Source organism: Balaenoptera physalus (genome assembly GCF_965194825.1).
Source record: "Balaenoptera physalus genome assembly, chromosome: 13".
NCBI lineage: Eukaryota > Metazoa > Chordata > Mammalia > Artiodactyla > Balaenopteridae > Balaenoptera > Balaenoptera physalus.
In genome coordinates, this window is record NC_138892.1 from 43,128,463 (window position 1) to 43,154,439 (window position 25,977).

The 25,977-nt window shown below is 40.4% G+C and overlaps 1 pseudogene across 1 annotated transcript; it reads left to right on the forward strand.

Annotated features, from left to right (window-relative positions):
* Positions 1 to 1,040: 1,040 nt before the first annotated feature.
* LOC309641839 (transcription initiation factor IIA subunit 2 pseudogene) lies at positions 1,041 to 12,245 on the forward strand (annotated as a pseudogene). Its single transcript has one exon. The product of its transcript is annotated as a transcription initiation factor IIA subunit 2 pseudogene (transcript).
* The last annotated feature ends 13,732 nt before the right edge of the window (positions 12,246 to 25,977 follow it).

A 25,977-nucleotide genomic window follows, 5' to 3' on the forward strand; every position in this document is an offset into this window, starting at 1 on the left:
TGAGCTGTGAAGATCTGACCTGGGCAGAGGAGGCATTATGTTTTCAGAGAAGGTCGGGGCTCGAAGCTGTTCCTTCATCTCAGGGCCCCCGCTCTCTCCCTTTGGTGCAGTTATCAGTTGGATGCACTTCATTAGAGAGACCCTGGACTGGTTCTTTGGAGCTTCCTGCCGGCCAGCTGCTGCGGTGGGGTTGGCAGGTACCAGGTGTGGCCGGCAAACATACCTGCCACAGAGGCCAGTGCCCTTTGAAGTGCCGCAAGAATGTCACACTTCAAAGAAACCTCCCTGCAGCTGTCACCTGGCTATCTAGTGGAGGTCAGAGAGTTAATATGCAACCACAAAACCCAGTCCTTCCACCTCTGACCTACATCTGGGAAGCTGAAGCCCATTTTCCTCTGGCGCAGAGGATCTGAAAGCATTGTGCCTAACTTATCTCAGCATTGTTCCTGATTTAAATGGCAAGAGCTCGGTGCCCTGGATCTTTAGATAAAGATCCATTGTACACACCCATCCAGCAATAAAATAAGTAAATGAGCTGCATTTTTCTTTTCTGAATAGGAATTATTTAGTAATGAAGTATTTACAATTACTATTAGCAGGAGTTTAATTATGGGACTAATTTGTGGAAGAAATTAGTGAGGCTTTGTTCAAAGTGTCACCTTTTATCTGAGGATCACAATGCATTGTATGCAAGTTAATGAACTCTCCTGTGCTCAGTATACATTCAATTAACTGTTTCAAAATTTCCTTGGGCATCCACCGCTCTGGGGCTGGGTGGGAAGCCAAAGTTTATAAATTTCAGCAAGATGGATGTAGATTAGATCTAAAAATGGACTTCCTGGTTGTGATGTTATTAAATGATGGTCTGAATTACTGTGTCAGTTTTTAAAGACTTGCATGACGGGGTCTTCCTGCCGCTCTGATGGAGCACTTTTCACCACTAAACCAAACCGTCATCCTCCTGAGTAGAACAAGCTGAGTCTTGGACTTCAACACAAATAGTAAAGTATTAAAGGAAAGAAAAAGAGAGTTGGAGTGTGTGACCTAGGAAAACCCAAATTCTGGGCAACTCTTCTTTAGGACTCTGGACTCTGGGAAACCAGCACAGCAGGAGGGTGTTGATGCCTCAATAACATCATAAGGAACAAATTTTTCACGTGGTAGACTTTGATGCTGTTTCTGTTCACAAGTTGAGACTTCAGCTCCCTTTTCCCCCACTCTCAGCCACACATTCCAGTAAAGGTTATAGGCTCCATGTTGTTAAAAAATAGGAGACAGATATGTGCACACATGTGTTTGGGGTGGAATTTCATTTCAGATTTCTGTCTAGTCCTGACCCATCAACCAGCCAGCCCCATTGTCCTAATATTCCTTCCACAGTTGGTTTATATGGGCTTCACGTTTCTTCCACCTACTCCTCCTTGGGCAGGGAGAAACAAGATTTTGCAACTCATTAGGTTCTTTGCAAACTGTCCTCGATGACTCGGATGATGGAAACTTACCTTTTATTCTCTTTTCCCCTATATTCTTCCCCTCCCAATGTTTTATAGTTTATTAGAACCACCAAAATTTCTGAAGCTTTGGTGCTAAACTTTGCAATTAGTTTTCTTCCACGCTTAAGAGTCAGGGTCCCTGGACTCATATCCAGCTGCAGCGGAGTGAGTGGAAAGCCAGAGGAGTTAAGACAAGGGTTTCTAGAATTGGGCTGCTTAGTTCAAAATCTGATTCTGCCACGTACTAGCCATGGGAGTTTGCGCAGGTTTCTTAATCTCTTTGCCGCAGTTTTCTCATCTGTCACATGGGGACAGTAATAATCCCTACCTTATCAAAAAGTGTGAGGGTTTACATGTAAAACCCTTGATAAGCATAAAAGAATGTTCTGACGATAATGATTGTTACTGCTAATTAATTGGACTCCAGAAAAATAAGGATGAGTCTTCTAGGGGAAGAGTTCGGCTTACATCTCTTCCTAGGTCCAGAACATCTTCAGTTATTATAGTGTTTCTCCAGTTGTGGGTTGGATCTTATTAATGGTTTATGAAATCAGTTCAACTGGGTCTCAACTAGGCTAAGAGAAAAGAAAATGGCAGTATATATGGCAGGTATTAAGGGCAGTACTGTTTTATAAAACTTTTGTTTCTATTAGTGGTGTATACATATATGTTATATATTGTATATGTTTGCTTACATACTTAGATGTGCCTATTGACATATATACTCAGAGAAGTTATTCTGAATCACAAAGTAAAATATATGAATTCAACTGCAGTCAAAAAAAAAAAAAAAAAGAAGAAAAACATGATACTAAAAATACAAATTGAAAAGAATTGCTTGTTGCAACCCTGCTACTCCTCTACAGCATGGATTATATACTGAGCTCTTTCAAAATATATGGTTTTAGAATATGATTAGGAAAGTCATAAATGCAGCCAACAAGGGAAGAAAGAAATCGTTTAAATGACTTACAGGGCAAAGAGGACAAAAATGATTAGGCATCTATAAAATGTAAATCATGAAAGCTCATTCTTTGCAAAGTAGATACATGCAAAGGGTTAATATCCTTACTGTATAAAGGACACTCACAAGGCATGTGAATAGTTAATTCATAAAACAAGTGAATAGCAAACATGCATATAAAAATATCTTCAGCCTCATTTATTACTAATGAGGAATACAAAGGAAAACAGTGAAATTATTTTTTTCACATATCAAATTAACAATTTTGTTTTATGGTAATACCCAGTGTAGAGAAAGTTATAGGCAATTAAATACCTCCACACAAGACTAGTGAGAATAAAGATTGGTACAACTTCTCTGAGGGAGCTGTCTGGTAATTTGGTTGCAAAAGTCATAAAAATATTTATACCCTTTGAATTGATAATTCTACCTGAAAGAATTTATCGTAGGCTATAATAAAGCAAGTGAATGAACATTTAGCAGTCAGATATTCATTGCAGGAATATTAAGGTTAAAAAAATGGAAGATAAAAATTATTTTTCAAAGAAAGACAATTGATAAAATAAACTTTGGTTTACTGATACCATGGAATAAGAGATAGTCAATGATGCTGTGGGTGGTTCCTGGGATAATTCCCCTAGGAATTTCCTGTGTGAGCCTGGTGCCCACAAGCAAATCCCACCTTGAGAGGAGGCTTTCTTTCTTTGGGCACCAGACTTCTCTTAAATTATTTAGTGATTTAGACCTTAAGTGTGCAACTTTGCCAAAGTACAACAGATTGAACTTAGGCGTAAGTGCTAAGCTGAATAATAAGGATGTGACTGGCTTTTAGTAACATATAATGTGGAAGAAATTACAGGTTACTTATACCTGGGCCGAGTAGCTCACGCCTGCCCTGCTGTTCTCCCTAAGAGCCCCGACCACACCCAGGTAAGCTTTGGCCTCCCTCCCAGGTAAAACCTGAGGCAAGGGTCAAGCATTCCAGACTGTGTGTTGTTGTTAAACCCACTGATGGAACTGCTGTCCTTCCACTGCCTGGGCCAGGTGGACCCAGTGCTATGAACCAGGGCCTGCAGGTACTTGCAGCCATCAGGGTGCTGCCCACCTGCTTCCCTGCAGTCAACTGGGAACTGTGGGAGTGGTAGCAGTTGCTCTCTCCTGGTCAGAAACCCAGGGGTGGGGATGGCTTGGGGCTCCATTTACTCTTCCCTTTTCTCTGCCTCATATCTATTGAGTCTAGCTCACTGGGTAGGATTTTTTAAAAAATGCTTTTACTCCTGCTTTTGAAATGAGGAAATTAGCATTTAGTCAGACTGTAACATATGGAAATATGACTAACAACGTGACAAGTGAAAAAAGCAGCCATGATACAATATTATGTACATTTTAGTATTATTTTGGGGAAAATAGTATGTATGTACTTATGGTTTCATGCACATTGAAAATAGATTGAAAAGAAGAATATATATCCCACAAAGTTAACAGTATTTTTTTTTTTCTGATTGGGAGAATTCAAATGATTTCTCCTTTCAGTTTATCTCCAGTTTATAATTTTTCTTGAATATGCATATATTACTTTAATAAGGAAGACAAAGAACCTTTTTGTCATTGCTCTTGTCCTGTTCACTGCTGCCCAGGTCCTAGAATGATGTCTAGTGTATAGTAGCCTTTCAATAAATATCTGTTGGATGAATGAAAGAATGTTGAAGGTCATTGCTTCCACTGGGAAGAGATAGCAGTAAAGAAGGCTTTTAGTTCACTGTTCCCGTCAGATTCTTCCAATATCTTTGGCTTGTTAGGTCACAGGTTAGAGTTTTGTTAGCATAGGTTAAAAAACATAATTCATGTCTTTTTCAAGATCACCTATGGCTTTGGACTCCCTGGTGTGTGCTCTCTTCCCTCCAGTACAGGTGGTTTCTGTCTGCTCACCCAAGAGGGCTCACTACACCCCAGCTAACCCAGTCAGCCTTCCCCTGGGGGTTAAGGGCCATGCATGTGACCAAGAACTTGGTCCTTGTTCAACCCAAGTCTGGCCAAAAGAGAGAGAAAAAACAGTTTATCCTTGGACCATAGCTATCTATGTATTCAGTGCCCTTAGACACGGGGGTGGTGCGCGGTGGCGGAAAGGTGGGACTCACCATTCGTCCTCCAAGAATGTTGAATAGCCCTTCATACATTCAGTTCACTTTGGGGTGAATTTCTGTCCTTACTAATGAGCCTCCCACTTGACTGTGGGAGTCAAGTGCAAAGGAAGAATTAAATCTGGTTTTATTCAAGTTACATAGTTAATTCTGGTACCGTCATTGGTTTCCAAATTTTAAGCATAGCCTGTGTTTGTCAGTGGAATTAAAAGTGAGGGTAGGGGTTGATGACATAGTGGCTGCAAGATTCTTGTTGCCTGTCCTTCTTCATGGGGTTGTCCTGAAGAATGAATTAACTGAAGTACCAGGTGCAAGGTTGGGAATGTGGTTAGTGATGAGCAAATGGAAGTCCCCTGTCCTCTGCCCCTTCGCAGCCCCCCACACTGGGGGCTTTCCTTTGGAGGCTGGGTAGCTCATTATTTCAGGCTGGTGTGGGAATTTAGCTCTGGAGATTGGTTGATCAAAACCTGGATTGTTGTGACCAAAAGGAGCACAGCTCTATACCTCATTAACTATCTTTGTGGCATTTTGTCCTTCTCTCTCCTTCGGGCTACCCTCTCTGTTCACACCCCTCTCCGAGACGGCTGCTGATGAATCTGAAGTTTTCACAGTACCATGCGGTTTGTGGGAACTGAATAAATTTCTTCAAGATCTAACATAAAAATAAGTCCTGGCCCCAAGCCCAAAAGAAGTCACTGGGAACCCAATCAGAACTGGGCAGCAAGCCCAGACTCAGGCTAATGAGACATTTACATTCTAGGCCTTTCCTTTCAGTTTGGTCCTCGTGTGTGAGGAAACCCAGAGCGTACTGCAGGCAGAGGCCGGCGCTTCCAGCTCGTGCCGTGGCTTCCTGAGGTAGAGCAGGAGCGGTAGTAAAACACCCCAAAGCCCAACACATTCAATAAATGACGAATCCTCAGCCCCAAGCAATTACTTCTGTACCTGTTTTTTTTTTTTTTTTAATTACGTGGGTTTTGTTTTTTTTTTTAATTTTTATTTTATACTGGACTGTAGTTGATTTACAATGTTGTATTTCAGGTGTACAGCAAAGTGGTTCAGTTATACATATACATACATTTATTCTTTTTTAAATTCTTTTCCCATTTAGGTTATTACAGAATATTGAGCAGAGTTCCCTGTGCTCTACAGTAGGTCCTTGTTGGTTATCTCTTTTATATATAGTAGTGTGTACATGTCAATCCCAGACTCCCAATTTATCCCCCCCCCCACCTTTCCCCTTTGGTCACCATAAGTTTGTTTTCTAAGTTTGTGAGTCTGTTTCCGTTTTGTGAATAAGTTCAATTGTATCTTTTTTTTTTTAGATTCTGCCTATGCATGATATCATCATGTGTTTTTCATTTAAATCCTCTTCTGAGTCTTTGCATCTTCTACCTACGTTCAATCTGTTTACTACTAAAGTCAAATCCTTTACTCTGAGAGGAGGTGGAAATAGGCAAAGGAAATGTAATCTCATTTCTTTCAGTATTTGTGGGAATACTTGGTCCTTGGTTCAATATCTGTTGGAGTTTTAGGAGAGCATTTTAATCTGTCAGGTTCAGGAAAGGTTAAAAGGGACCCCCAAAAGAATTTGGAGTTGGAAAATAAGATAGGAGGACATTAAAGGCATGGTGATCATTTTGTTTGGAGAATAGTATTGGCTTTCTAATCAAAGGAGAATGGCTGCTAACAGAGGTAGTTGGCTGACCATTAATGCATAGAAAGGGCAATAGGGTGAGGACTTGTGTTCACTTAAAAGAAGCATTTTTCTCTTAGGTGAAAGTTGTTGGATGTTAGTGTGGCAGAATGTGGTATTTCTTCTAAAATAGGAAAGCAGTTTGTGTAATTTGTGCCAGTGTGCAGAGGGGAGAGCCAGATGGCTTTGCCAGGAAACTTTCAGGTCTTTACTAGAATAGGGAGAGAAAAAAGAGGCAAACAGTGACTCACAAGATGGAGAATCATTGTTTCAAACCAGAGCTGAAGAAACGAAGTTAAATTTCGTTTCCAGAAATTTTGTGTTTCCAGATTTGGGAATTACTTTTCAATAATGGCTCTTAATGATGTAGTGCTAGAATCTCATTTTTATTTTTTCAAGCACAACTTCAGAGGTGGCAAGAAAAATAATCGCAAACTTGGAAATAAGGGAAAAAGAGGACAGCATGTTCCATCAATGTTACACTGGGGAAATGTTTAAAAGGCCACCAAGGATTATATAATTAACCAAGGAAAAGTACCTTTTGTTTAACACACAATTTACTACCAACAAGGCCTAGACTCCATGGGGTTATATGTTGATTTGTAGATTTATGTCTGGTAGAAAGATATCTCCAAAGATTATCCAGTAGGCCATTAACCAGTTTTGTATTTAACGTAGCAATTTTGTTCAGACATTCTCTTTTTACAAATTTCTACAAACACACAGGTTCTCAAAAGCCCTGGGAACCAGCTTTGCCATTCCACTGGCTCCCCCATCAATGAGTTGAATATGAGTTAACACGTGTTCATTCTATGTTTGTATGAATCATGTTTTAACTATTTAAAAGTTGCTCTTTGACAGTGGAATTTGATCTCTTATTGTTTACTAAGTAAGGTTTCTCACAGTAACTTCCCTACTGCTCTTTGCTTAATGCTGAATGGAGTCATGATTTTACCAACATTTATTTTGGTGGAGGCGTCATGTGTAATCCCACCTGTATTCTTCAAAAGCATTTGTAAACCACCAACAAAACTATTTCCTTATGTCAGTCAGTGTGCAAAGGCTGTCCTCGTTCGTAAAGGAAGTTAGAACGAATGAGACTTCATCACAGCAATCTAAGAATTTTATCTAAATGGAAGAAAAATCAGTGTTTAATGTAGTTCAATACTGATTGTCAATAAGCAGACCTTGTATATATACAATTTTTGCTGGCTTTTGTGTTAAAGGTTTTATCTACCCGTATAAACGGTTTGTGGAAGAAAGACTGAATTGGTTTGAGAGGAAAATCAGCTCTTTAAAAAAGAAAATAACCTAAACCATAAACAGTTGAATGCAGCCAGAATTGGTTGTTCATTGCCTGAATGAATTTGACCTCTCATCCTTGAATAATGAGCCACTTGAATTTAACTACTTTTTGGTGTGATATACAGTTGCACCTTGGAAATTTAGGGGATGCAGAATGATCTCCAATAATTTTAATTGCTTATAAAGAAAAACAGGCATGAGAAACTGTGCCACTTTAAATGCAGCAGAGACACAGATCTGGGACTGTAGCAATTCTGTCTCTTCCGTTCAGACAGGTAAGATCTCTTTATAGAAATAAGTACCTGATATCCAGAAAGGAAATACATTTGTACTTGTTATATGAAATTGTCTGGAAGCTAGAAATAAAACTCATGACAAATGAGCTTCAAATGTTTATCTTAATGTTTCAATATTTAAAATCAGAACAACTTTTATAAACATAGAAATACATATTTCTTTAGAATACTCATTCTGCAGTTAAGTCCTTCAGTTCTTGCTTAGAGGTTCGCATAAATGGACTGCCAGGAAGTTTTTTCTTATTGAGGGCAGTGGGTAATGATAGAAAGTAACAAGTGGATTGAGTTTGGCTTAGAAAGTGGTATTCACCACTTTTGCTCCCCAATCTATTTTGTGTGTGGCGTGGCCTTTGTTTAAAGTTGGGGTAAGAAAAAAAAAGTTGGGGTAAGCATTATGCCCCTCATTGTACTAGTTCCTTCAGCAACTTCTTTCCAATGGAGTATCAACCGGTATTTGAAAGAAGAGAGAATGTACATATTAAAAATCTAAGCACAAGAGGGAAACTCTATATGTACTTCTATGAATGACAAATTAGAGTTGGTTAAAAAAGTAAAAACATAGAATTGAGATATATATATATATTTAACATTACTTTACTAACCAATATGGCAGTTACTGGTATTTTTAAGGCTGACATCCCTGGTATTGTAAGTTTTCAGGCATCTAACTGGTAACAATTTAAAATGGACAAACAGATTTACAAAACTGTTTTAAACTGTTGTTAAAAGCTCCCTAAAGATAAAGATGTTTATTATTTGTTTCCTTTTTGACTAGTAGGGAACTGTAAATAAGTATAATGAAAAACCTTTGATCTTAATGAAATATCTTAAATTTATCTTAAGATAAATCATAAAATTAAAAAAAACTGGGGTTTGAAATTGTCAAAACCAGTTTCTAGAATCATTCTTACCACCACCCACCCCCGGGGTTTTGGTGTTCTCTTGGTCTTCAGAATAGGGGCTACATAAAACCCATTGATAATGGTTTCTCTACCTGCCTTTAGGGCTGCTTATGGCTACAAGAAAGTTCTACTAGTTCTGCAGGGGTTATCTAATGTTAGCCGAGAGGCTTGGTTATCTTAAACAAGCAATGTTTACATAGTTCTTTACTGAGGCTTCTCATCCAGCTTTGATCTATTTGGGAAAAATAGAAATGATGATCTGAGAACTATTGACTCCTAGGATTCAAGAAAGTTGGTCAGGTTTTGTTTTTGTTTTTGACAACTACTATTAGGGGAAAAATAAAAATTTAACAGCAATATATATTCCTAGCTGAATATACAGAAAATAATAAAGACCCATAAGGGCTCAAAGTTAATCCACAAAGCTAGATTCTACCATCAGCCAAAGATGCCTCTGTTTCTCTTTTGTTCAGCAACTTTGAGGAGGAGGGTTTCTGTTACTTGCAGCCAAAACCAAACTGATAAGTATTCTTAAAACCTTTCCCCCAAATTCATTTTTCTAATTAATGAAACGACACTAAATTCTAAATAGAAAAATAATGATATGGATAAATTATAGTTCTCATCCCTTTAGATGTTTCAGTATTTTGTTGATGTCGAATCATATGGCCTGTAACTGGTACCTTTAAAAAAAATCAGCTGGCTCCATTTTCCTGTGGGTAGGCAGATAAATCTTCAACTTAGAACACTTTTTACTGAAGGAAAGAAAAATTTTTTTACAACATTTTCTTGAAGTCATTCTTTGTGTGGTACACAAATTATTTAAAGATGACTTTCCCACAGTAGAACTAGCCAGCTTAATTCCTCAGGTAAAGACTTAGGAATGGCTTAAGATTGTTTTGAGTTTTCCTCAGAAAAGGCACCTTTAGCAAGCTCAGTGTCAGAGACTTGATGAATGTAATCACGGTCATCCTGAAGTAACAGTCCCAAATGACCAGAAATTGCTCTCTTCTGTGAAAGAATATAGGGGCTCCCAGCAGAAGTAACAGAGCTCAAAGCATCTGGGGAGGAGTCTGGACATTTCAGAAGTTTTCAGCCTTAGGATTTAACAGGTGGAACCGCAGATAGTTTGTGTTGCTTGGTATACCTGGTAGAAAGGTTTGCAGCTCAGCTCTGGCCCACACAGAACTGGCCAGAGGTAGAAAGAACTGGGAGGCAAAGTTTGTTTCCATCTTCGCCCTGATTGACTAGCATTGCAGATAAACTCATGGACCCTGGAGTCAGGCTGTCTGAGTTCAAATCCTGACTCTACACTTGCTAGCTGTACGACCTTGGACACGTTGCTTAAACGTTTTGTGCCTCAGTTAACCTACCTGCAAACTAGAGATATCAGTAGAATTTACTGTTGTGTGAATTAATCGACTTAATGTGCATAAAGAACTTCGAAAAAGTGGCTGGTGCTGAGTATGCATGTAATAAATGTTAGCTGTTATTGTTTTCATAATTGTTCCTATGTATGTACTTTTACATTCATTTTGTGTGTGTAATAATCACCTATCTAGTCCTAACAGTACATTCAGAAACACTAAATAAGTCAGGAAGAATTTTAAGGATGGAGAAACCTTCCCAGTACTCTGAAATCTAATTACTCAAGTGCTATTGACTTCAGGCTCACAAATTACCTGATAAGCAAAGTGAGGGAAAATTCCTGTTTAGAGAGCAAAGGCTAGGGTTTTTCTCATAAAGCACAAGGAGGATTAATTGATGAAACACTAAAGAGGAAAACACCTTGTTCTTAATTGACATGGGTTTTGTTTCTTTTATGGGGTAGATCTGAGGCATTCCAAGTTCTCTGTGTACCCAGGCAAAGCTTCCTCTTTCTCCTGCATATTCCCTTCCCTGAAATCCTTTCTTTATTCCTACTCATCCTTTAGGTTCCAGCTTGGATATTATGTCCCCTGAGAAGACCCCCTTCCCTCTTGAGCTCCCGTAGGAACCTGTTCTCCCACCCCGCAATTATAGCACTTAGCATATGCTGTATTGGAACCAATAGTTAACTTGTCAGCCTCTCCCATTGGACCACAGATCCCTGAGAACAGAAAAATTATCTATTTTGCTTATTATTGTAACCTTGGCACCCAGCACAGTGCTTAGCACATGGTAGATGCTCAATAGAATTTTGTTGTATTATGTAGGGCATCCCAAGACCTCTAAACGTTGGTGCTGGTGGCTCTTATTAGCTTTGCATGTTAGTAAATGTGGACGCTGGCGGAACTGGGTGAATCTAAGGCTTTTCTGGACACATTTTCACGTGCAGCATATATAGGAAGGATGGATTAGGGTTCTGGGATTCCCGAGGCAATGGGAATGTGCTTCAGTTTCTACTTAACTTTGCTTCCTTCCTCCCTGCTTCAATCTTCAAATTGAATCTTTAATACTAAAAAAAAAAAAAAAAAAAAAAAGTCTTCCCTGATAAATATACTGCAGGGATGGGACAAGATCTACAGTAGACATTAAGATGGGAAAGAGGCCAGTCGCTTTCCTGTTTACTTTTTGTGCCATCACAGAATACGACTATATTTGTTTTTCAGTTGAAAGGTCAAGGCGGAGCCTTTATCTGTGAATGAAGGGGTGGCTGTTTCCTTTTCCTTTTTTCTGGCATTAGGCTACTCTGAGATTTCCTCCAAAGGTTGATGAGCATCTTTGCTCTAGTGGATAACGTGGGGTTAAACTTCCTTTTGGAGGAGATAAACCTTTCATGAGTCAGTCAAAGGCTTCTTGTTATTCAGATTCCTTTGTAAGTGGCAGGTTAACCGGCTGTGCCCTCTTCTATCATCTCATCTGCCTGTTTATCTTACTTGTTCATTTCTCTCTGCCAATGAGGATAGGAACTGGTCAGGCTGTGTGTACAGTATATGCAAAATGATGTTGTCGTTTTGTCCAAGGAGGAGCCTTTTACCTTTTTGCTACCTGAATGAGAAGAAAAGGTCTATTAAGATTGTGTGGATCAGTGACTTGACATATCAGTGCAAGCCTGAATAAGAAAAAGAATTTCTCCCTCCTAAGCCATGGCATATCAACTGTACAGAAATACCACTTTGGGAAACAGTCTTCAGGAGAGCCTCGATGAGCTTATACAGTCTCAACAGATTACCCCCCAACTTGCCCTTCAAGTTCTACTTCAGTTTGATAAGGCTATAAATTCAGCATGGGCACAGAGGGTCAGGAACAGAGTCAATTTCAGGGGCTCTTTAAATACGTACAGATTCTGTGATGATGTGTGGACTTTTGTATTGAATGATTTGAATTCGGAGAGGTGACAGAACTTATTAAAGTGGATAAAGTGAAAATTGTAGCCTGTGATGGTAAAAATACTGGCTCCAATACTGCATAATGAATAGGAAAAAAAAAAGGCTTTTTAATGCCATCCTGTTATTGTTCATCGCTTTTTGAAGAGAAGCATAGAAGAGACTTTTTAAAAATTTATTCTAGCATTGCAGAAGTGACTGCACTGTGCCGTACTATCAGAGAATTCCAGTAGAAAGAAGTTTATAACTCTGTACCTTCTTACATTACCTTTATTATACAGCATGAAGAAACAGAACTTCTTTTTACGACAAATCAATGTGGCCTTCCTAAGACCATTCTTTAATAAATTCATTTTAAAACTCAAAAAAAAAAAGAGTTTGTGCTAGGTAATGATTCTATGCCTCTATCTCTTCTAATTCCTGCTTTAAAAAGGAAGTGACTCATACGGTAGATAAACTGGACTTGAAAGAATGTCTGGCTTATGCAAAGCTCTTATTTACATACTAGTCTGTTTCATTCACAGGGAAATAGGGACTCAAGGACTTTAGGAGTTCCTCCCTTTTCTGTTTTCTGATAGGCAGTGGCCTAAATGATCTCTGGAAGTTTGTTGTTGTTGTCGGTTTTCCCTTTTTTTTCCCTGCCCTTAACGTGTCCCTGACGCAGCCTTTCCTTTTTCTGTTGAAAATATGAATTACATGAATGTGAGAGCAGAGATCAGAGAGATACTATAAAAATGTCTTTTATCTTACATTCCTAACTCCTCAAAGTCTCAGATCCTTCATCACTAGTAGCTCAAGTCTGTCTACATGGGGCTTCACTTACTCCCTTCCTGCCTTCCCAGGGTTTAGTAAAGCAGTTTAGAGTACGGGTTAGAAGCATGTGCTTTAGAGTCAGCTAGACCTGGACTGGTTTCATATTAGCTGGTAGTCTTGGAAAAGTCATTTAACCTCTTACCCTGTTTCCTCACCTGTAAATGGGAATCCTAGTAATACCTGGATCACAGGACTACTATGATGGTGACATGAGAATTTATGAAAAGCACATGACTTAGTGTGTGGCCAGTGGTAAACTCACTCAGTATTTGAGATTATCATTAATAAGAATTTTATTTGTAAGCTGACTTAGTCTTTAATTCTTTTTTCACTTTCTTTTTTTAAAGTCTTCTCTAAATCATGTCTTCAATTTAATTAATTAATTAATTAATTAATTTTAATTTTTGGCTGTGTTGGGTCTTTGTTGCTGCACGCGGGCTTTCTCTAGTTGAGGCGAGCGGGGGCTACTCTTCGTTGCGGTGCGAGGGCTTCTCATTGCGGTGGCTTCTCTTGTTGCGGAGCACAGGCTCTAGGTGTGCGGGCTTCAGTAGTTGTGGCATGTGGGCTCAGTAGTTGTGGCTCGCGGGCTCTAGAGCACAGGCTCAGTAGTTGTGGCACACGGGCTTAGTTGCTCTGTGGCATGTGGGATCTTCCCAGACCAGGGCTCGAACACGTGTCCCCTGCATTGGCAGGCGGATTCTCAACCACTGCACCACCAGGGAAGTCTTCAATTTAAACCACTATTTTATTTCTCAGTCTTTGTTGAATAAATGAATCAACAGTGACTGAATGATAGTGGTTTATGTTCCCAATTATAAGAGCCAACTATATTCTCAAAAATTCTAATCTGTTCCTGAGATTCCTAGGGGGGCAGATTAATTGCAGGGTGAGGAGATTTTTCTACTCAGTTACAGTTACAGGGGTTCCTAGAGGCCTGATTCCTTGCCCTGCTCACTGGCTTATGAACCGGAGATGACCTCAGGCTGGTGTGATCCAGATCAACTCCCATTTGAGCCAGGTCCCAGCCAGACAGCAACAGGGCAGGGCACTAGGCAAACAATCCTCTCTTGTTTTCCCCTCCCTTAAAATATCCTTTCGTACACTCATAGATAGTTATTAACTCGACCACAGCTCATATATTAGTTCAGGTGTAAATGACTATAAAAGGAGTGAACTCATTTGAGTTTTTCTCATAGGTTCCACTTTTAACTCCTTTAATATTTCTTTTGCTCTATGAATCCTGCTTCGGTGCATATTCATTGGTCTGTTTTCTCCATGCCGTTCTCCCACTCCCAACTAACCAGCTAACCAGTGGAGAGTAGAAACTTGAAGGCTTTAAGTTAAAGAGTTAGTGACATGGGACTTCCCTGGTGGTGCAGTGGTTAAGAATCTGCCTGCCAATGCAGGGGACATGGGTTCAATCCCTGGCCCGGGAAGATCCCACATTGCTGCAGAGCAAGTAAGCCTGTGCGTCACAACTATTGAGCCTGCGCTCTAGAGCCCGCGCTCTAAGCCTGCGCGCCACAACTGCTGAAGCCCGTGCACCTAGAGCCCGTGCTCTGCAACAGGAGAAACCACCGCGATGAGAAGCCCATGCACCACAACGAAGAGTAGCCCCAGCTCGCCGCAACTTGAGAAAGCCTGCGCACAGCAACGAAAGACCCAAGGCAGCCAAAAATAAATAATACATAAATAAATAAATTTATATATTAAAAAAAAAAGAGTTAGTGACATAGTCCTTCCATTCATGTACTCAACAACTATTTGGAGCATCTTCTCTGGTCCAGGCACTGTCTTCAGTGTTGGGTGTATATTTATTCTTTTAAAAAGAGAGACATAGACCTTATCGTTACAGAACTTATAACTGAGCCTCATCTTTTTGGGAGATTTTAGTGTTCTTTTAGTACCCATCCAACACCCAACCTTACACTTTTATAACTGTCTTAATTCTATTTGACTTTCACCTCCATCCCACTTCAGCCATCCTTTTACATAGGCACTTCATAGGCGTTTACAATTACACTTGACCTTGTCATCACCCAGAGCTGAAATCTTAAACTCCATAGACTGGCTTGCTAACCACAGGCTCATAATTCTTCCAGCTTTCTCACCTCCATTTTCCAGCCATGCATTTTCTTCAAGACTTCCGGTTCCTTTTTGTCCCTACCGTGTCAGTCACTTCCATATTTTCACATCCTTCCTATCCAGCCTAGACAGGATGATGGCTTAATGCTTCACTTTTTCTCTAGTCAATACCATCGTATCCCTTCTGCTGTCATATCCTTCAAGATCCTTACCCTGTACCAATGCAGCTTCTTCACTTTCACATCAAGCCCTCTGAAGGCTGCTAGGAAAAAAAGTCACTCAGCTTTGTTGCAACAAATTGATTGTGTTCAACTTTAGGCAGACTTACAATGCTGCATATTAATCTTTCTATGTGTCTTGGGTTATCACTTTCATTCCCCACAATTGCCTTATTTTTTTCTTCTGGCTTTTAAAAGTATGTATTTTTGGTTTAAAAACATTTTTATTATGGAAAATTGCTAACATTCATAAAAGCATAGAGAACAGTGTCCTAACTAATATCTATTACTCAGCTCGTGACCAGTCTTGTTCCATTATGGCCTCTATCCCACCACCAAATTATTTTAAATCAAATCTTTGACATCATATTATTTCATCTGTGAATACAGTATGTACTCTAAAAGATAAGGACACTTTAAAAAACTAAGCACAACAGCATTATCTCAGTAAAAAGTTGATAGTCATTTTCTAATACCACTAGACATACGTACAGGCAGTTTTCACATTTCCTTGTTGCCTTTTGACTTTTTAAAAAAAGTTTGTTTGAATCAGGATCCAAATAAGGTCAAGATTTTGTGATTGGTTGACATGTCTGTTAAGTCTCTTTTAAGGTAAAGTTTCTTCCTCCTTTTCTCTTTTTCTCTTTTTTTCTTTATATACACATACGTATAGTTTGTTTGAAGAAACCAGGTCCTGTGATTGCTTTTGAAACCATTGCTATATTACTGTGACCAACTCTCTCATTCCTGACAGCTGATCAGGATTTACAGAAAGAGTCTCTTAACTAGTACCCTTAACTACCTATAATCCTGTTAGTACTTGCATCCATCCTTCCCTCCTCTGCTGGTCCTGAGAAAAGTGCCCCTTCTCCCTCCTATCTAAGGCTAATTCTTCCATCAGCACCCTTGGTCCCTCTCCACCAGCTTCTTAGGGAACGCCCTCCATTTTTATCCTCCCTCTCCGGTATCTTTAGCCTCTCCCTGACTCTTTCGCTCTCAGGACATAAACACTGAAGGGCTCTCTCAACTATACAAACAAACTAACCAACCAAATAACACACACACACACACACACACACACACACACACACACGTGCGCGTGCATGCGTGATTACCCTCAGTCTTGAGTCTCATTTGGATTTTGGTCCCATCTCTCACATTCCTTTTAAAACCAAGCTTCTAAAAAATCTCTTCATTCATTTTTTCCACACTTTGAACTTCCATTTACTCCCTAACCCACTGCCTGACTTCAGTTTCTGTCACTCCTCAGAAATAGTGTTTTCCTTTCCAAGGGCACTAAAACCTCCTGACTAAATGCAATGGCTATGGTCTGAGTCTTTATTTCATTTGATATCTCTGCAGCATTTTACAGTGTTGGCCACGCCATGCTTCTTGAAACATCCTTCAGCTTCCATGAATTGGTTTCTCTTGGTTTTCCTCCTACTTCTCTGATTGCAATTTCTCAGTTCCTCCAAAGGTCTTCCTTCTTTATCTGCCCTTGAATTTAAGCCTTTCGTGAGTTCTATGTACTTTCCCCATATGATCTCATATATTCCTATGAATTCAACCATCACCTTACAAGGACTCCCAAATAGATATCTCTGGCTCTGAAATCTCTCTCCTGAGATCTGTGTCTATGTAGCCAATTCCTATTGGACAGACACTTTGACATCCCTTAGACAATTCAGACTCAGTTAGCTTAATTCATCCATTATCTTCCCACTTAAACTTGCTCTACTTTCTGCCTTGTCTGTCTTTGTGAATGTCACGACCTGGTTACTCAAGCCAGAAATTTCACAATTATCCTTGATGTCTTCCTCTCCCTCCCTGTTCTCTTTTCTCCTGTTTCTAATAGATCACCAGCTGATATTTATCTCAATATTAATTGCCCACTTTTCACATTCATTTCTTTGAAGCTCCTTTCATTTTACGTAGATGACTGCCATAGCCGTGGGTCATTCTGCCTCCTGCCTAGGACCCTCCAGTTTACTTCCCACTCTGCTACCTGATCATATGAAATCCTTCAACTTCTTTCCATTCCTCCAGGAAAAGAAAGAAGCTTGGTAACACAGTGTATAAAGCCCTGTATGACTTGATTAGGTCTTCACCTCTTCAGCCTCCTTGTCTGTCATTCCCCATCTGATACTCTACATTCCAACTTCTTGCATTTCCAAAGAGGGCCTATCTTCTCACCTCTAGGCCTGTGCCCACGCTGCCCCCTCTGATTTGACCACCCCTCCTGCTCTTTTTTTTAACTCAACCTTTGCGCTTCAGCTCAGGGGTCATCTCTTCTAGGAAGTCTTCTCTGCCCTGTAGTCCAGGTTAGGGGCTCTTCTTATCTATCTGCCTTGAGAAATCCCCCCATGATAGGCTCACATCTCTACCCTGTCCTCCTTCACCTACTGATCTGGCTGGTGCTCACACACGTAGCTACCTAAGTCATGGACCAGCCCAGCTGGGAAAGATCTCCTCCTCATTTTGTGGGTAAAGATTTGTCTGTTTGTAGCTTGCTGTCTTTAAGGAGGGAAGCTTTTAGCAATTCAAAAACTTGTTTACCAAGGACCTGCCATGGGCAGGGCTGTGTGTTAGACATCTTCAGGGTATAAAGAAAGAAACCCTTCCCTCAGGTTGCTTAGTGGGGGAGAGGAGATAAAATATCCACTTAAATAAACAGAATGCAATCAATAAAGAGGTACAGCTACAATGCTGTGAGACTTCAGAAGAAGGTGTGATAAAGGGCCCTGAGGTCACCAAGGGGGTCAAGGAAAGCCCTGTGGGGGGCTAGTGTTTGAGCTGAGCCTTGAAAATGGATGGATCAAGAACAAATATGGAGGGAAGAGCATTTGGGGCAGAGAAGCCTGTGAAGGGAGAGGCAGAGACTAACTTGAATTTTAAACTATGGGCATAGTTTGCTAAGTATCTGGGAATTAGCAGGTCCTTTCATGCTCCCTTAAAAAAGAAAAATTACAGAAACTAGATAGCACCCAATCATGGATCTTCTGCAATTTGAAAAATATTTATATAAGCATACATATATTATCCTGTATCATCATGCAACTTTGCCTGTCTGCTTTTTCCAAAAGCTCGAAAGGCAAAAATATTTTGTAACATTCATTTATGTATTCAGGAAACAGTTACTGATCTTCGCTAAGTGCTGGGCTTAATGGCATCTGCAAAGGTAAGTAAGACAAAATCACTGCTTCCAAGAGATCACAGTGTTTGTGGGTGTGGTAAGAGATAGAAGGGTTATCAGAGGTTAGAAAACAATAAGGTAGTGAATATTGTGACACAGGTCTGAATAGGTTGCTATAGGAACTGAGCCCCTAACTCTGGCTTGGGGGTAGGAAAAACCATCAAAGAAGAAATGAAATCTGTGAAGTAGGCAGGGGTGGAAAAGTGTCCCAGAGAGAGCTACAATATGTGAGCAGGGAATGCGAGGTGAGAAAAGGGGACCAGGGTGGGTGGCTTTTTACTTTTGCAGATTTGCAAAAGGGTTTCAGCAGTCTTTCTTCCCAGATCTATATTGTTTATAAAAGAAGAGGAGAAATAGATTAAGTAGGTGGAGAAATACCACAAGGCAGAGGAGAAAGGCAAGGACCTGGTTCCATAGCTCTGACTCTGCAATTCATACGCTGGGCAGTTGAGGAAAGTTACTTAATATCTCTGGGCATCTGTCAGTTTGGGCTCTGGCCTAGTGATCTTTATAACCTTTTCCAGCTTGAATGATATGGGGGCCCTGTTTTCCATGACTTTCCCGCTGATGATAAAGCTGGACATATGTATGCTGATGGGTCAAGATCTTTGGCTCATTATTTGCTGAGAAACAGCAAAACCTGTTTTCAGATTTTTTTTTTTCCCCACGATGAGCAGTGTAAAGTTTTTATCCATCGTCAGCTGTTTTCCTTGGAGCGAGGGAGGGAAGCGTCAATTCTTTTAAAACATATGACACCTTTCCTTGCTACAATATCAGTACTGCCCTGAACTACATAATATGGTGATAAGAACTGAAATTACTCATTGACATTATCATGGGGCTATTTTGAAAACATTATCTCATGTTCATTTCCTAGAATATCATCAAGTCTCTGCAATGTCAGTTCCTTAAAAGAGCATCTTGTTTTTGTTCCAACTGCAGCCAAACTGTGTTCGTGAATTGTGTCTTCAGTACTGCTAACTTCCTTCCCTGATACTGTGACCAAAAGTGTAGCTTTGAGCAAACTATGCCGTAGCGGAATCTGATAGAATATGCTAAATTTGAAGCTAGCTGTTTTCAGTAATTTATCTTTACTCTTTATGTAGGTTATCTACATTGTAGATTACTTATGGCATGTTTCAAATCCTGGACTGAACTTCTACCATCATTACCTGTGGTGTTGTCATCTCTCTCCTCATCCCCATCCTCCAGCAAGTCACCATGTGCTCAGGCAAAGGTAACTAATTAATCCTAATGTTAGGCCAAGCATCCTTTCACAGCTGAATTCAGCATGAATTGATAGTTTATATATTCCCAAAGATAGAAAAAGCTATCATATTATCTGAGAGTTTAGTTTGACTTGTTTCCATTAATGTGGAAGATTGTTGTCTAACAATCAGACACTTCTCTTGTCTGACTTTAAATCCTTATTCATGAGACCAGATGAAGTGAGCATTCATTAGTTTTTATATGCAAGGATGCTTTTAAAAACTTCTAACAAGCTCCAATTTTCTTTGCCTTTTATCAGTCGATTCATGCATTCACTTATCCAAAACAATTGATTCATTTTTTATATTGCTCTCTAAACTACTTATATACAAAGCTAATTTTAGGCAGCATCCTTAAATAAGGTTAAAGCAATATTAGTTAAGGCGGAAGACAGTCAGCAGTGTTTTATGATAGCCAAAGGCAGAGGAGCACACGGTAAGATAATTTGGAGCTTCTGGGAAGCCCAGGGGCTTGATGGCTTAGATTTCAGTCCTTAGAACTTGTTTCAGTAATAGTCCTGCCTCTACTACATGAGTCATAAACATTAGAATAGGCCATACCTTCAGCCAGATGCCATGGAAAATAGTTTGTTAAAACGCAAAAACTGGATGGCTATATCTCATACATCAGCATGACTCTCAGGACTGAGTCTTTTCGGCCTGCTAATTACTTTTTGAGTGAATTAATGTATAGTAAACACGGGTAAGGATGTTGCCAGAGCATTATTAGCCAATGAGCAGAATTCCTTGCAAGGCAGATGGAGACTGAGACCAGCTACCTAATGAATTTACATAAAGGATCACATGAGGCCGCTACACAGAGAACTTAGCAATAAACAGTTCTGTCAACTCTTGACCTTTTCAGCTGTAGCCTTTCTTCCTGTATTTCTATGGAATAACACCTAATATATAGTGATCAAGATTATGCTTATTTAATATAATACATTTTTTTCTTTTAAAAGTATCTTTGTATATCAAACAGTGCTTTTTAAAATTTATGCAAGGACAGTGCCTTTGAAACTACATTTCTCTGTTATTTTTCAGATCATTCTTCTGGATACAGAAATAATATAATGAAGGTGGGATAAATGCAGAGATTTTTATTGAACACTGCCTTATTTTAGATACTTTTTAATATTTAATACCTCATGTCTGCTAATTTAGGAGGAAAAAGTATTCTTTTGAAATCTTCTTTTGCATAGGTTATTTTACTTGCTATTTTCTGGGTCTGGAGGGTACGAAATGACTGATAAAATAGGTAAATGGTAATGAATCTAGTTTCACAAGAACTTGACAGCCTCATGGCCTTTAGCCAGCCCCTCAGAACACCTACTCTTCTCTTGAACAATGACAGCAGGGCTGGGAGATGAGTGGCACATTTACTCAGTGTTTCAACACTATGGGAAGGACCATGGTGGAAAGTCAGCTAGAAGCTGACAATGCTAGTTACAGAAAAGAGAACTTTGAAAAGGAGTGAGAATGAACAGATAAAAACAGTTGACTCTAGATAGGAGGTTGGTGGATGATGAACTAAAAAGTGTAGCCACTCTGAGATTGAGGTTCAGGATAAGCAAAGAACAGGGTGTATTCTGTGACCAAGGGCCAGGCTGTTTACATAGTGAGTGAAGCCATCCCATTTACTGTGTGTGCATTCACGGAGCCTCGTGGTGTGTGTTAGGTGTGTGTGTGTGTGTGTGTGTGTGTGTGTGTGTGTGTGTGTGTGTGTGTGTGTGTGTTGGGGGCTGGAGACTGAGGCAGACTGGAGAGAGGACAGTCTCCATCTAATCAAGTCAGCTGCCCTGTCCTTAGCTCTAGCCGATTGTTGCATGTCAACCTCATGTGTTACCAGTTTTCAAAAGAAATGGGAAATCTGATATCTTAGAGGGAATAATCAAATGTAGCATTAAAAACAATTATGTGAGCCAACTGACCGTATCTATGGGCTGATAGGACCCTCTGGTCACCAGCTGGCCATCTTTATTCTAAGCTGATTTCAGAATTACATCCTACCTGTTGAGACTTGTGCTACTTGTTAACTGGGTAACCTCAATACCTGCATCTGAATAATGACTCCAAGAAGATTTAGCCCATTGGGTTGTTTAACTCAAAGAGTTCATGATATCCTTTAGTGGGAGGTATGTTACCTCCGAGCTCTGAGAGTCCCTACACTATTGTCCTACACTATTAGTAGTCCCTACTCATGGGAACATCTTGGGGTCATGTCCTAAATTAGGATAATCAGAGGTTTAAAAGAATCCTTAGAAAATGGTCTCCAACTTCCTGGTCAAAGGAAGATCTTACAGAGGCTTTATGAGCTAGAATGACTCTGTGTGTGTGTGTGTGTGTGTGTGTGTGTGTGTGTGTGTTGGGGAGCAGTTGGGAGGGAGAGGAGTTGGGGGGAAGAATCCCGGAGAGTAACTATGGACACCAAGAGCAGTCGTCACTGTTAACAGTTGCTCCAGTGACTAAAAGGAGTTTCCTCCCCTGATTGTGGGCCTCCAAGGTTTACCAGCTGATTACCAGATTTTCAGAAGCAGCTTGAGTCTTCTTTCCTCTCTGGTTCCTTAAGGATTGAGGGGTTGGGTTAGAAAGAGAGAAACAGATTAGTTAAACATCCTAAAGATTAAATGGTGGTTTTATATTTTGATTATCAGTGTTATATGTGAATTTCGTCTGTTGAAAAAATAAGTGTGTTAGTGTAGGTTCATCGATTGTGACTAATGTACTCTGTGGAGGGGGGATGTTGATAATGGGGTAGGCTGTGCGTGTGTGTGGGTGAGGCTATACAGGAAAACAGGAAAAGCTGTGTATTCTCTGTTCAGATTTACTGTGAACCTAAAACTGCTCTAAAAACCAAAGCCTATTAAAAAAAAATAAGCACACCTTCTTCTAGTTCCTTTTCAACTCTTAGTACTCTATAAATTCATACATATTTATGGTGAAAAATGTTGGGACCCTTGTTCTGGAAGGAGTGTGCTAACATATTCCTTTTCTCTTTTTTCTTTACTCTTCCCTTTATCTCCCACCTATTTATAGAGCCGCTGGCTTTGAAATCTTTTACCCTCTCTCTGAGCTTCACTCATGCTCAAGGGAAGTGTCTGGTACATAGCAGATGTTCAGTACATTTTATTGACTGTCTGAGTAAAGGAAGGAATGAATGACCCTGGCTTGGAAGTCGCGAGCCCTGGTGTGACGTTAGCCTCCGTTCCAAACTGAAGGAGCATTTATTTTGTGTTAGAACTCTGGCAGTTTGGGGGTTTTTTTTTTTAACCTACACTTATTTATTAGGAGTTAAAATGATTCCTATTTTCAGAACAGGATGTTATAAATGGAAAATGATTTTAGACATCATCTAATCAAGTACTGGCATTTTTTAGAGGACAGTTCATGTGTCTCTGCTCCTGTGTGTTTGAGGAAACAGAGGCCAAGAGAGATTTCCTGATGTGTCACTAGGCTGGTAAGCGCAAACACTTATCTCAGACTCATCTCAAGTTAAGCACTTTTCTCATCATTGGCTTGGAAACCTCACCTGCCGGTGGTGAGCGTATGCTCACATGTAAGCTGGCAACAGAAACAGAGCAGGCATTCTGTTGAAGTGTGATCTTCAAGAGCATCAGGATGTCATTAAGAGAAGACTGGAAGCCCTTTGTAATTAAATGGACAGAGATTGAGTTCACTTTATGTTTAATTCTCTGGAAAATATTTGTAGTCTTTGCTTGCCATCCTCGCTAAATTATTGTTTTCCTGGCTGCCTACTGGCCCTCCCCACCCCTTCCCCGAGCATCGTAGAGTGGTTTTGGGAAAGACTCATGTTAGCTGTGGGTGCTTTTGGACATCTGGATTGACGGAAAGAAGAGGCAGAAACTGAGCCAATGGGGTGGGTGACCCATAAAATGATTTAAGAAGCAGGAAGTCCTTTGGGCCCATTTTCGACAAAATGGTAACAGCTGGGTAGGCCTCACACCTCTTACTGATCCCTCTTTATCACTTCTAGAAAGGCGCTGAGGATGCATTTTACACTTTAGTATAAATTACGTTAGTTTCACTCTATTCTTTGCATTTAAAAAAAGAACTAGCTAAGACTCCAAGTATTTTTGGTCCCATGTGGCCATGAAGGTTCCACAGTAAAGATACAAGGAAGAATTTTCTGGGTTTAACTGAATTGAGATCTGATTAGATCTTCGCTTTCGTATTTCCCTCCCTCCCTCTCTGCCTTCGTTTGTTCATTTGTTCCTTCCCTCCCTCCTTCCTTTTCTCCTCTTCCTCCTTCTTCGTTATCCTTTTCCTCTCTGTTCCCTCCCTCCCTTCTTTCCTATCAAGAGAGGAAATGGAAAGAGAAAGGTGAGGCTGGGAAATGTGCTTTATAAACTATTCCTGCCAGGATAGAAAATAAATTACAATTAATCAATAGTAAAATTTAGACTCTTGAATATAAGTAATTTCCCTTCTCTGCTTTTTGTCAGATGAGTAACTAGGGCTTGGCCAGAGAAATTTCATGGTGCTTCAGGCTGGACCTCCATTCGAGGGTTCCCTCCTCCCTCCCTGTGAAAGGCAAGGGGAGGAAAGCCCAGGCCTCCGTGCTGCGCCCTGTGTGAGGGCCTGGCACTCCAAGCATCCCTCTCCTGGAAGCAGAGGGGCAGCCTCGGCCTAGGCTGCTCCTTTGGTCCCCGGCTGTGTGTAGAGGGTGTGAGGTGGTGAATACACAAGCAGCAAAAAGTCCTGTTACTTCCCTCTCTTTCCTCCCCCACTACGAACCTCCCATAGCGCCTGGTCCATGGCGGGGAACTCAGAATCTGTTGGTTGAACGAAGCATTATGAGGCGACTTTTGGAGCTATTTTCTCAATCTCCTTAAAAGTTTTCAACTGGTACTTTCTGGTTTGTACTCTGTTTTTTTTGGCCATGCTGCACGGCTTGCGGGATCTTAGTTCCCCAACCAGGGATCGAACCCAGGCCCCGGCAGTAAATGCGCCGAGTCCTAATCACTGGACTGCCAGGGAATTCCCTGTACTATTTTGTTTTAATCCTCCCCACCCCTTACCACTTCTCTTATCCTAAAAACATAACAGTGTATTTCAGGTAATATGTGGATATTTATGCTTTTAGCGAGAGGGCGTTAGGTATTAGAGAAATAGAAAGGAGAGTTTTAGTAGTTTTTCCCTGGATATAATTTAAAGCAAGGTTAAAAAAAATTGCTAGTCTCGGGACTTCCCTGGTGGTCCAGTGGTTGGGACTCCGAGCTCCCAGTGCAGGGGGCCTGGGTTCCATCCCTGGTTGGGGAACTAAGATCCCACATACCTCAACTAAGCCTGCATGCCGCAACTAGAGAAGCCTGCACGTCGCAACTAGAGAAGCCTGCGCACCACAAATAGAGAAGCCCATGTGCTGCAACTAGAGATCCCGTGTGCTGCAACAAAGACCCAGCACAGCCAAAAAAAAAAAAAAATTTGCTAGTCTCAACCCTTTAGTGGGTCATCAATTCAATATAGTGAGATTCAACTTGCAGCAGCATTTTCTGAAAAAGAAGAAATTGATAGGAAAGGGCCAGGGTGAGCTCTGTTTGGTGAAACTTCTGTTTTAGTCACAAACTCATGTAAGGGTGTGTACTAGACTGTTATGTAAGTGCGTTTCTTACAGTGGGTCCCTAGAGTTTGAAGCTATTGATCTAAGGCATTCATGCTTTCTTGGCTCAGTTTAAAGTAATAAATGCTGTCTTTATAAGATCTTAAATCCCTCAGTTAACCACTGAGCTTGCATTTCCAGTGAACACTTCACTTGACCAGAAGTAAAACCTTAACAGATAGCAAGGTAGTTTAAATATCTATTTGTACCAACTGTGTTAACGCTGAGCTAGTGGCTTATACAGTCAGCTCTCCACTGCTCCAAATTACCTGTTAGCTGATCACATTTTGTAAAGAGATCATCCACTTATTTAAAAAATCCTATGGTATTGTATTGGGAAGACGTGAGAACAAACTAAAACTGTTGTCAATGGAGACGGAAGGGTTTTTGTTTTTTTGTTTGTTTTATTTACCCAATAGAGCCCTGGAACAAACACGGTTTTATCTGGATCAGGACATTCAATTGTGTTGGATACACCTGGTCAGAGGCAGAATAGAATTTAAACGTACAAGAGCAAAGCTCTCGGTGACATCCTCTGTTCCTTTCGCAGTCACTTGGCTGACTTGTTTTGCAGTCACGATGGGTGACCCCCTGATGTGCTTATCTGTTTGGCCAGTTATCTGAATGGGGTCTCTCCAGAGCCCCTAGGACTCTGGAATGGGATTGTGTCAAAGGACA